General features: G+C 40.1%; 1 long non-coding RNA gene across 1 annotated transcript; it reads right to left on the reverse strand.

Annotated features, from left to right (window-relative positions):
• Positions 1-1,443: 1,443 nt before the first annotated feature.
• On the reverse strand, positions 1,444-13,008 carry LOC109319621. Its single transcript, XR_002103563.1, has 3 exons — positions 12,998-13,008; positions 9,646-9,648; positions 1,444-1,511 (listed from the first exon to the last, which is right to left on the reverse strand). It is a non-coding gene; the product is annotated as an uncharacterized LOC109319621 (long non-coding RNA).
• Positions 13,009-13,440: the final 432 nt, after the last annotated feature.

Raw genomic sequence — 13,440 nt, forward strand, 5'->3', positions numbered from 1 at the left:
AACTTTTGGGCAAAATCCACTTGCTTGGATTTTGGTCCTTAAAGTTGTGAAAAGCACTTTAGGTATTTAATCATCCCAAAGATTGCTGTGCTCTACAAAATTGCACAAAAAATCTACACGTGCAAAACTACATCTGAGTGTTTTTGTTGCTGCTAACTTCTGGAGTGTTTTCTGAAGTAAAAATGCAGGGGGGGGACTGAGTGAAGGAATGCCATTTAGTCATTTGGCAGTAATAAAATATTCTTGTTTTCTCAAAACAAATATTTGCAGATTGCCTGTTCCTAAAACATGAAGTTGTTTTTGATCATTTGAAAAATCAATGAAATATTCTGAATGAGGTAGAACAATGAACTTTTGAAATTATCTATTATGTATGCCCAGGACAATTTTTACAAACTTTCATTAGGATTTGACAATGGCATTACATTTTGTATTGCTAATTACATGTCCTAATTACTGAATTACACATTGTAAATATATAATTACATGGATTTGCACCAAATTCATAATTATACTTAATTATACTAATTATATCAATCTAAACTAATCAACTGAAAAAGTACAAGGAAATGCCATACAAATGAAAGCTACAGTAAAAGAGCATTTGGAAAACAAGCTTACCTTCTTGTGGTCTCCAAATGGTTCAGTGAAATGAAAGAGAACTCTGGGATACACAAGAAATTCAGGATCAGGCCTCCAGCTTAAAAAATAACTTGACTGCATCAGAAACTAGTTTCCTGTTCCTTGGAAGTTCATGAAGTTCTAACATTTTTCCCTGTCCTACATCCATGCAAACCTAAAATGTTTGAAGGTTTTCATAGGAAAAAGAGAAAGAGAATGAGAGAGTGAGAGCAAGAGCAAACAAATGTATGCTCTTACCCATTCTAGACTAGTCAATTGTCTAATGGGTAGATGACTGTACTGGGATGTGGGAGACCAATGTTCAAAAGCCTGCTCTAATGACTGTTTAATTATCTATACATGGTGAAACAGCTCCTAACAAGAGAGATAAGAAAGAGACTCACCCCAGAATACCCAATAACCCTGTGTGTTAGGACCCTCATTTCAAATGCTGGGAGACTATGGCCCTTGGCACATTATGTTTATGCCAGAATTAGCATGTTACTTATGCTATAAATGGCAAGGGTGCTACATGTGCACCCAATTTAAGATGCCAAAAAATGGCAAACCAGCCATACTATAAAAATGTTTCACACATAATATGGAACATTTTTATGGCTGGTTTGTATGATGCCTTCAATTGAACATGTGAGCTGTCCACACTAGGGGCGTCAGAGCCAAATGCCTGATGATCATCTGATTTTCAGAAACAGCCCTGGATGGCCCTGGGTCTCCAACCAGCCCCAGCTCTTGAACCAGACTTAGGGTTCTCTGGAGCCAGGGCCAACACTCAACTGATCATCGGCTCCACATGCACGGCTGCAGGCACCCAGCTTTCAACATGCCAGTGCAGGAGAAGCCTGGGCTCATGATCTCAGGCTCCCCCTCCACTGGCGAGTATAAAGTGTGACTGGGATCTGATCTCTGCTCCCAAAATTATGCTTCCTGCCATGCACAGCGTCAGATGAAGCAGGTGTGCCCTGTGTGCAGACCCTCACCAATCAGCAGGCTGTTAGTTACTCTGCAGCAGAACTGACATCTGTGTCAAAACTGGCAAATGGAAAGTCGAAAAGTTTTGATTTTGATAAACTGATATTTTCCAAAAAATTTTGTTCGAAAATTCCTGACCAACTCTACTCACAAAAGCAAATATGCTGGGCTTGATTTCACTGGGAATTGCAAGTGTTTACAATTTCTAAAATTCATGCCCTAAACATCTGTCTCCTTGATGCTTCGGGGCCTCAATTTAACTTCACCCTAGCTGATGTAATCTTGGGAGGTGCTGAGTGACCTCAGGACAGAAAGTGTTGGGGACTTCATAGGTTCCTGTACCATGAATTTGCTGACTCCTGCGGGGTTTATGCTCAAAGACTACTTTGAAAGAGTTTTTGCTGTGTGACTAACCATACTTTTCTGACTCTATTAAAAAGGGATATTGTCATGCATAAGTATAATTAACTTCTTTACTAATTAGTGACCTATTTTTCTATCAGATACTTATCATGACTCCAGGGAGGGCTTCAATCATGGAAATATATAGTGCTTTTGATGCACTTCCAGTAATTAAATCTCTTCTTACATATTTATATATGTTTCCTTCCTTTGGGGAACAATTCTGAGAAAAGTGATGGAAACCCTGCTGATCAGAGAGAGAGACAGGCAATTATGGAGTATCCCTTTCTTTTCTATCCCTGCGGCATCTGTAATTAAAATTGTTGTATTGTAAATACAGTTTTGCGTAGCTCAGATGAAAATGAACTGTTGGCAATAAAGCACATAGTGTGTATAGACAGTGTCATCACAAGGTAAATGAACAGAAAACTACAGTATATTTCCCCCTGGATGTACACTTGTAAGTCCCATTAACACTCATAATTTAATGATGGAACAGCCATCTCATGCATACTCTAAGAGTCTCAGAAGTGACACAACAAACCAGGGTACAGTAGGTGCACTTTAAAAAGAAAGCATTTCTTCTGCAAATGGACTTTTTTTTTTAATTGTATTTCCATTCTGTCTAATAGATAAACCCCCTTTTTTCCTGCAAACTGTAGGAAGTAATTGTGCTTTCCTCTGTTAAAAGAATCCCCTTTAAAACATGTCCTCCAGGTTATCTAACCAATGTTCTTAACTGGTGGCTTATGACCCCCTTGGGTTTCCTCAATGATCAAAGAAATCAAGAGGCGCTGAACATTTTATTGTAATCTAAAAGAAAAACAAAAAATCTCACTATCCCACTCTCTGCATATCACTAATCTTCCAGGTCAAGTACTTTCTGTTAACCTTTCAAAACATATACACAAATACATTGATAGCTTTATCATTAACATAGTTTCACCCAGTAGTGTAACTGAGGGAAGGTGAATACAGCAGCAACCACATTAAAAACAGTGAGGGGAAGCCCAGTAATGCTGGTGTAGCACAAAAGGTCTGCAGTAAATAATACATGGGCCCCGCCTTGCATTTCAAAAAATATTCAACCACTACCCATTTCATGAGCACCATCCAACCTGTGTAGAGAATGTGGCTGTGATCCAACGCTGATGTGACCTCATGCTATGCCTTTTGAAGACTGTATCACAATTCACATGCACAAGCTAAACAAATTAAAATTGCATAGGTAACTTTAATTCTAGGATTCCCTAATGTATGAATGCTTGATTTTATATACTTAAATTTAGGTTTTTAAGTGTAATGAAACTATATCTATCTTTTGAGAGTCACCATTTTATGAAGTGAGATGAACAACTATCACTGGAATAAACAATTATTTCTGCAGTAACTTTGACTAGGTTTAGTGTTTCTGGCTCTTTTCAGGTTGACTCTATTGGAAGTTTTAAAAAAATCATGATTTCCTTGCATTTATTTTTAAAAATAAGAGTGAAAACGTAGCAGGGCAGATTCATGTCTGGGGTATGCTGTATACCGGACAGGAGGTGGGGTAGGACATGTGAGTGAAGGGAAAGGAAGTCTTACATTTACAGGCTACTGACAACACTGGTCTAGTGGCAGCAGCTGTGTTCAGATTACCTTGGAGCTGACCCTGGTCCCCTGTTCATCCCATGCCACAGCAAAGACTCCCAAGGAGTGATTCTGGTGCCCCTCCTAGTCATCACTCCTTCCTCTGCCAGGGGAGATTTGAATCTATAATGCCCCTTCTCCCTCACCCAAACCAGCAGAAGAATGCCCTAGCCACCACCTTACAGGATACTATGGGTTGGGGCTCTCTCTCACTCTCTTGCTGAAGTTCTTCCACTTTACAAACTAATTATTGGGCTAGACAGGTAGAGCAAGAGCAAGCATGATATTATACTATAGTCTTTTCGCTGTGGCACTCACCAGGCCTTGCTCTAGTACCTACACAATATTAGATGTCCAAGCAGTCATTGGAGCAAGGCTGGTCTCCCCTTTCCTGTCTGAGAGGCACAACAACTAGGGTATAGGGTCTCTCTCTCTCTTTCTCACTGTGATGGAGTGCCATTATTATCCCCATTTTACAGAAGATTTTACAAAAGTATCAGAAAAACAACATATTTTCCCTAATCTCATTCTCTGAAATGACTGAATATTTTTAACAGAAACTTCCTTGAAAAATTAGCCTTAGGCAAACACCTGGCCTGGAAAAATCCAGCCCAAATTGTTTCATTTATAAACAACGGAAAACAGTGCCTTATAATGAAGTATATTAGGCCACTTTAACTATACCCACCAACATCAGCAATGCATATACTTCACAAAGATTCAAGAAAATTCCTATGTGGCTGGGTTGGTTTTTTATTTGTCTTGGTTTGGGGGCTTTTTAATATATATACATACATATACATACACATATTTCGGAATGAGCCAGGAAGGTAAATACATTTATTAAACTGCTAGCAGACAAGTTTCTTTGGGTAAATCCAATATTTTTTATTAGACCAACTATTTGAGCTGGTCTAATAAAAGGTATTGGATTTACCCAAAGAAACTTGTCTGCCTAAGTCTTTAGACCAACCTGATTACAACCTACCAATTGGATGTCCTGCTGTTGAATATGCATTCACATAAGTGCTAATAAAAAAAATATACCAGTGCTGCAAGATGCCCTCTGCCTTGTCTTTACCCAGTGCTTGGTATAATGTCAGTTTATATCAAGCAGTAAATCCTGCCCATTAAGTTAAACTATTTCATGAGGCCAGGTGTGAAAATAATGATGCTGCTGTGCTTCTTAAAGGAATTATTTCTGCAGATATTCTTAACTTACAGCAGCACATTAAAGCTACATCAATAGCAACTTTTTCACTTCACTGGCAATCCCCAACTGTTGGGGGGGGGGCAGGGGGGGCTGTCAAATGAAACATTTTGTTTTGATTTCAAGAAAATTTAAATGCCATATATCTGTATTTTTTTTAAATAAAATGAAAGGACACTTCTAATAATAAAATGAAAACGCTAATAATAAAATCTTTAAAAAATAAAATGAAAGGACAGACAGTAGTTTTGAACTTTTTTGGAGAGCTCTCACCTTTCACAAGCAGGGGCTGGAGAGGGGGGTGGGGCTGAGCTGATCCCAGCCAGGCAAGTTTGGCTGCAGGGGAGTGAAAATCCCCCAGTGGGGTCTTTCCCCCATGCCAGGCAGACCCACGTTGGAGGAGCTAGTGCCTGGCCAGATGTGAGCATTTCCCCTGCCCTGACAGACATGGGGCTGGGTAAGGGGCAGGAATGAGCCAATCAGAGCCCTGCTAGCAGGCTGCAGGGGCTTTTCACAGCCAGGCAAACCTCAGCTTGGGGGGGTGAGGGCTGGGTAGTGCATTCCCCCTCCTCACCCAGCTCTCAGAGGTGGGGGCTGAGGAGAGATTTTCTTCTGGCCCTCCCCTCCCTGTGGTGGACAGCAGTGGGGGATGGCATGTGTCCAGCCACCAACCAGGCCTGGGCTGCCACTGGGCTGCGTTCAGCAGCCTTAGGCAGCCGCCCATGAGCTGACACAAACTGGCATGAGCAGACCCAGGCTTCTGGCCTGGGCCAGTTCAGGCTCCTGCTTGTCTTAGTCACCCAAACACTGAACATCGGTTTGGTTTGTTATCAGTTCAAAGTATGCAGCTTAGAAATACCTGCAAAGATTGAGTTGATTTCTGTCTCAGGCTTTTTGAACCTCTGTACTTAGCCCATAGGTTCAACCCACCCTCCCCTCTGCCTCCTGCTCTTCCCTTTTGGTGCAATCTAGGGGTGCCACAGCAAACTTAGTGCAACAAGGAGAATTGTGCAAATGATCTCTGGGTGAGGGGGTAACTAAACCTCAACCAGCTTCCCCTGCCAGCTGAAGATGGTGGGAGTTGAACTCTTGCAGTGAAATCAGAACGATGCTTCTAAACAATCCACCACACAAAATAGGCTTTCCCTTTTGTGAGAGTCATAGAAGGTCTGTTTATATAGAGATATGAGGGATACCTTAAACAGAGATGCTGTGTGAATCTATTAATGGAGAGGGCATATTAACACACTGGAACTGTCCTGTGGATATGATTAAACATGCTTAATGAGCTTTTGGCTATGGCTAAACCACAAATTTCTTATGGCCAGCATTGGCACCCTCAAACACACTGCAAAGCTCCATGTTCACAACTGCTCATAGCCTCACCCAAGACAATTAGCCCATACTTACTGCTTCTGGTCTGGGCTGTAGGGGACACAGAGTTGTGCAGTAAGCTGCAGGGCACTACTGGGGCAGCACAGACATTTTGCTGTCTAACCAAAACTTCTGACTCACTGAGAAGTCAAAGATCCTGAACTCAGATGTCAGATTACATACTCCTGTAAAAATGTAATCCATTTTTTTTCTTTGCACCAGCAAATCAGGGAGATTTTGAGACCATTAAGATGTAACAAACAATCTGTTTTTCAAGACTGTCATAAAAGAGAACAAGTTAAGGGTATCAGACAAGTATTACAGGCCATGGCACCAGAACTTATAAGGACAATACAAACAAATAACTCTCTCACCTGTACTTATTCAATTAATTTACCAGTAGTAGAAAATGTTGGTTTATATATCCCAATAATAAGCAGCACCAAGTGATCTGACAAAAAGCTAAAGATTGTATGCGTGGTTTACTATGTCTCATCTTAAAATGAAATGGTAATCTATGCCTAAGAAAAATATCTTTGCAAACACAGCTGTGTGAATAATTGATATTTTGGTTTGATAGCCATACTAAAAAAAATAGGATGAAGATTGTTTTTACTTAGCATAATGAAAAAAAAAACTGTTTGGGGTTAAATTGTTTCATTTATCTTAAATTGAAGCAGACTAAATTTCTGACAGCAAATGCTGCTCAACATGAAAAGTTGAAATATGTCATCTCAAAAAATGTCAAAATGAAAGATTTAGGCTTTTCATCAAAAGAAAAAAGTCATCATTTTTTGGCCAAAACGATTTACTAAATTTGGCCCGAATTTCTGAATAGCTTTGTCATTCTACAACTATCCATCCAAATATTTCCTTCTTGCTCTACTTATAACATTACATTCCCTTTGCTGGAGTCCTGGTGGGTGGGAGATTACATTTCAATGTTCTTATTCTGCAGATAAAGAATAAAGGCAAGAGCTACTCTAATCTGTTTAACCTACTGAAATATTGTGTCTTTGCCCATAGGCTCTAATCCAACGCTCAATGAAACAAATAGGAATCCTTCCATAGTCTTCAGTGGGGTTTGGAATAGGCCCTTGTGCTGTAGATAAAGAAAAAATAAAAGCTATTATCTTGGCATTGTGAGAGAATTGTTTTTTTCTCCTGTCACCATGCCCCAGAACACAAAGCCAAGAAAGCCAAGCCATCTTGTTCAACACAGCCTGCAAGATACATTTCAAGGAGACTTTTGCCAATGCCTTCCCAGTCAAAGGAACACAAGAGACATGGTTCAAATTACACTTCGACTCTTGGGAGCGTCTGTAAAAGAAACTGAGCTGCCCATCACGATGCCCTAATAAAATCAGAGACCCCCTCCAGGTTATGATTTTCAAATCATACAGGGGGGCTCTTGTCTCCTGGTGTGTGTGGGAGAGAACGACTCAGCCCCACAAGCTCCCCTGTAATCCAAACCCTGACAAGAGATTAATACTATTACTGCACTGCATAATAGTTGAATCCATGTTTTTAATTTGTATTCATGCCTACTAAATGTTTGTAGAACCTAGGACTGCAACTCACATAAATAACAAAAGGACTGCAATATAGGTTCTTAAAACATAGCAGAAAGCACTGAACAGTGGAAGCTGAAATATCTCCTGGTCTGCAAAAAAAGATGAGGGAAGAGCAAATAAAAAACAAACTTGAATAGAGCTCAAGATTGGGATGATCTGGCTTCAGTAGTCAAACTACAGCTGTATTTGGGAATTTCATAATAATCACCAGTTGTTAGCTTATCTGTTGACAAGCCAACTAGCCTGAATATGTTGTAGGTGAATTTATTTTGGAACCAAAACCTCTCCACTTAAGCAAATCTTCCTTAAAACTAACAAGTCTAAAAGTTTCAGTAAAACAGGATAGTTTGGGTTCTTAGGTACTATCAAGGGCATCTTTCAAGGAGGGAATAGACCACCATCTATAATCTTGCAGTTAGAAGTTTTAGGATGCAAATTCAAATTTCATTAAAAAAATGTTTTTGGCTAACTCTGAATTACTATTCTGACACCTCTACATGAGAGAACATAGAACCTCCTTGAACTGCTGTTTGCTGCTCAAATTAGGGACTAGAGATCTTTGAACATTTGCATTTTATGAGTCCAAAGTAATTAAAGGAGTTAAACTGGTATAAAGCCAGAGTAAAATGAGGGTGCTTCAGGTCCACAGTAACTCTCCCAGGGGAATAAGGAGTAATGTTGATCTATAACCAGTAATGTTATTATTTTAATTTACAAAAAGTACGCTAAATAAAACTGTGAGGAAATCGTATCAATAAAAGTAAACCTAAAAAGTGAAATTGGACATCAGTTATCACTGAGCACCTCCCCATGAAACTAAAAGGAGTTTTCAGTCTATGTAAGAGAAAAGAATAGGAAATTTGAGCTTGGGGCAAGCACTTAAAATAGAATTACGTAATAGTAAAATCGGCCCAAGACTTAAATTTAGGCTGGGCTTTATTCTTGTTTTGTTTTTTTGTTTTAATTTCCCTGACATAAAAATACTCCATGATTACCTGATGCTGTTCTTCAGAGCAGAAAACATCAGGCTTGCTGGGAGATGATAAAGAAAGCAGCCCACTAAGTAACCAGTGCATTTTCAAATTATAGTTTCCCTCTCATAAAAATGTTTACCTGAGTTTTAAAAAAAGCCCTAGACCAACATGTCATGCTTATGATGACGAGATCTTAAATACCCTGCAACTTTACACCTGGGTTAGTGAGCTGGCAGGAGTATTTGTTGAGGCCACTACAGCTACCTTTTCAAAACATCCCCAGGTCTCCTGGGATCAAAATTGCACTGGGGCGGGTTTGTTCTGTTTTTTGTTTTATAAATTCAGAATTCACCTCCCCATTTCACCCCCACCCTTCTGGCCACAGATGGTCCCAGAGACGCCACCAAGTAGGGAAAGGAAACACAAACAACACATGCGCACATACACACACACCCTTTACAAGTAAAACATCTCTCAGCATCATAGTTCCAGTCTTGGTCAATATTAGTCAATGTTTCATTCTCTGATGAATTGTTTAGTGCAGCTGTAATTAAAACACAAAGCTACAAAAGAGCTGAAGAGATAGGACTGCACAACACTGATAAGAAATCTTGCTCAGAATGAGGGAGAACAGAGGGACAAATACCTTAATGAAACATCAGTGATGGAGAAGGTCCTAGAATTTAAGATTAGAAATGGGCCTGAGCCAAATGACCTTGACATCTGGAGAGTCCAAAATCCCAAAGAGAACCACGCAGAACAATTTTGTCTCTAGATTAAATCATCCAAATGGGTTCAGTTAATATATTAGGCAGAAACTTTACACCTAAACAGATTATGCTATCATTTTCCTCTAGAACGTTTCTTGTACCTTCTCCTGCCTCACCTGATACTGGCCAGGGCAAGAGATAAAGTACTGGCTTACTAGATCTGGTTGGGTAATTCCCATGCCACAGGAAACTGGGGTAGTCTATTCTTCTCTCCCTCCCTTAAACAGAAAAAAGGAAAGATCTCTTCTCCTCCCCTCACTGACTCTCCTAATGTCACCCATTTCTCCTCTCTGTCAATTCTCAAACCCTCTCTTAAGGCAGAAATCTTCAGGAGACATCCAAGGTAAGGAATGGCTGCAATTTTCAGCCGGGCTGGGCCAGAATGAGAATACATGGAAACAGGAGGTTGTCCAACCACTGAGGGGCAGGAGCATAAGGAGTCCTCTTTTTGTTTTGTTTTTTTAATGCAAAAACAAAGCTAAAGGAAACCTGAGTTAGGAGGAAAATGAAGGGGAAAATTCTGGCTGAGCTACTAGAACAGTGTATAGAGACCATGGTAATGCTTTGTTTTTCTATAATGTCTTCCATTCAAGTCTCAGAAATTCAATATGCCCCAATTTGAAACATCCTGAGAGAGAGTTGTATTATAATCTCTATTTAACACATGGAGAAAATGAGGCAGGGCAATCAAGTCACTGGCAAAAGATTATACAGCAAGTGTATGGTAGAAATAGAAACACAGTCTGCATCTTCTAATGATAACCATAAAATTTATTGTTGAATGCTGAAGACAAAGTCACCTCAATGTTATTTTAGTTGATGCACACTATGTTCACAGGCCCAAACAGCATCATATTAAACATGAAGGTAGAGCTTATCCTTTGCCCAACTCAGTGCAATAGGATCTAACATGGCCTATACGCATGCTCCGATGCATACTAATTAGATTAATTAAATCTGCTGCAGCATGACGTATTCAGCATCCCTTGTTTCAGAATGGCAGCACCTTAACTAAAACTCATCAAACAAGCTTTAGTTAAAGCTCCCCGTAGCCATTTTGAAAGGTGGGACATGGAATACACATGACGCTGCAGCATTTTAATTAGAGTGGCTGTCTGGGAACCACTCTAATTAAAACACCCCCACCCACCCTGGAGCACATATATAGACACTCTAAAAGCCTAACTGGGCTTCTAGTGTCCTTCATCATGGAATACTCATTCAACCATCTCCCAAAGTCAGTTAGCCATGTTACTCACAAGATTCAACTGAAAAAAAAGAATCTTAAAATTCTACTTTTGCTCTTTTACAGGGAAGTCTATACAAGAGAACATGTACTGCTTCAGTGGCTGTGCAGTTTACCCACTATACTCAATAAAATACTTTGACAATTTCCAAAATGTGAGCCAGAACAGGTATCCAGAAAAAAAAACACTGGGGGATTACATTTTGCCGGTTACCCAAAACACATTTTGCTGAAAACAGTGGGATTGTGTTGATGTAACAGGGAAAGGTAAAATACATGAGTAGGTTGTGAAAGAGGAGTAAACAAAAAGAAATTGCCACTATCTATGGCCCTCCTTGTCATTGTCAGCCTGCAGATTCCTAACCTGTTTGCTCCTTGTCTTCAATTTCCTCAACCCACAATTTCAAATTGCCATCTAGAAGCTCAGCAAAAAAAGCTGCAGGTGCCACTAATGTTCATTTCAATTAGGCCAAAAGATCAGCCATATTATCTTCCAGAAAACTGTCTGTGAAATATCCTGATCCTTGCCTCCACCCAGCAAGAGGCCCTATAAAGATTGATGTGAAGTGCTTCCTATGGAGATTCTGAGGTTTTGCAGAGGATAAACACAGTTTGGCAAATAGATCTGAAATGACTGATTTACTCAGATTTCCATGTTTACTGGTTTGCCACTGCTATAATTTGTACTTGTTGTCATCTCTCATCTGGCCCCATTCTGCACATTTTGTAAGTATGGTTGGGAAAGCATTCATCTTTTGTAACTTTAGCACCACCACATGGCTTACTGTGTTTAAAACTCCCTTAAAACCACAGATTGAAACAATTTCACAATGTTCCTCATGCATAGATATTAAATAAGTGCTTGAAACTACTTCCCACATGGCACAGGTGTGAGATCAGATAACTCCTCTTGAGGAATCAAAATGAGAGTTCTGAGTTCTGGCTTTAAAAGTCTTAAAAACACGAGGCTTTCCATATATGAATATACTGGCCCAAAACAGTCACAATTCTACATATAGCACACTCAGTTTTCTATCTGCATATTTTTCAGGAACTAATATCAAAAGTAGAATCATACAGTACTTAATACTGTCCTCCTTCCAGAAACAAAAAACCCAAACATTTTCAGAGTGAGATTATGTTTGCAACACTTAACATATGCTGAGGGACAACTCAGGAAAAGCAGAAATGTTTGAGCGGCTGAAAATCCAGGGCGTTGAGTTTTATTCTTAGCTCTGCTGTAGACTGCCTGAATAGCTTTGAGAAAAATCCCTTAGGCTAAGTACAGACATTCAAAAAGCCTGTGTCAGAAGCACTCAAACAAATCCACTTTACTTAAAGCACTCTAAGTTAGAGAACAAGCAAACCGAACAGATGTTTGCTGTTTGGGCAGGGGGGCTCAAACCCTGCCTGCACTGGCCAATGGGGGTGCTCTCATATGCCTCCCAGGAGTCTGCCGGAGTGTCCCCTCACCCCAGCCCTGCACCACCACCCCCAAGCTGGCAACTGGCAGCAGCGGCTGGGGGTAAAGAAACACCCAACCCCTTCCCTCACAGCCCCTGGCCAAGCAGCAGTTTCCCATGGGGCTGGGACTGCTGCGGGGAGAGAGACCCCAGGCCCCTTCCCCCACAGCCCTCCCAGCCAGCCCCAGGGAGGCTGCAAGGGAAAGGGGTCTGATCTCTGAGTCCCTGCAGCAGGCCCGGCCCCAAAGAATCCTCATACTCAAGGTCATTTTATTAGGCTGATGGTAAGATGCAAGACTAAACCATGGATCCAATCCTGAAATTTTAAGTTAAGGTGCTATAGGGGCACAGTACCACCCAGCATTTAGCCTCAGAAGCAGGTTTTTGTGACAATCAGAAATCCAGAATTTTAGGCATTGCTAAAACAATAACCAGGAAAGTAAACTGCATTAGCTCCAGTTGCACAGGATGACAGAATGTAAGGATCTTCATGCATTCCAACACAAGACCCTATTTAATTAGGGAGGCCTTTGCTGTAGTTCCTTTGACAAGCAATACATTGCAATGGGTAAATATTTTTTCACAGCTGCTGAGACAAAGTGACATTTGAAAGAGCTATAGGGACATACGTGTGGGTTAAATAAATATTATCTGCTGTAGACAGACAATAAAGTGCTCAAATAAGTACAGTTTAGCTGTAGTCCCAAATTAAAACATTCCGATTGGCCATTCTCTCTCAGGAACATAAGTAAGGCCAGTAACATTTGGACAAAGTACGATATGAAAAAAGAGCAAATATCAGAAAAATATAAAAAGTTGTTCTCCCTCTGTTACAAACTAGCACAGCAGAGATCAAATCAAAACCTTGCATTTTAATTTCAAATCCTTTGGAGAGAAATTTCTCTTATATAGAACCATAATGAAAAAAAGGTATTTTTATTATATTTATAGCTTAAAGAGTGTATACAGAAGGTCACACTGGCCACTTCCAAGTATCCATTTGAGATTAGAGACAACATTTTTTATTATTATTATTTTACTTTTTTATACTGCAAGAGTTACTCAGGCTGAATGCTCACTCTGGCAGTACAATTTGCATGAGTTAAGTGAGTTTGAATGCCCTCTTGTTTTGTTTTTGTTCCTTCTCCTTGTAGTGTAACTTTGCATGCAGTTGTCTGTACTGAAGC

This window comes from Crocodylus porosus, unplaced genomic scaffold (genome assembly GCF_001723895.1).
Source record: "Crocodylus porosus isolate Cpor-Errol unplaced genomic scaffold, CroPor_comp1, whole genome shotgun sequence".
Lineage (NCBI taxonomy): Eukaryota > Metazoa > Chordata > Crocodylia > Crocodylidae > Crocodylus > Crocodylus porosus.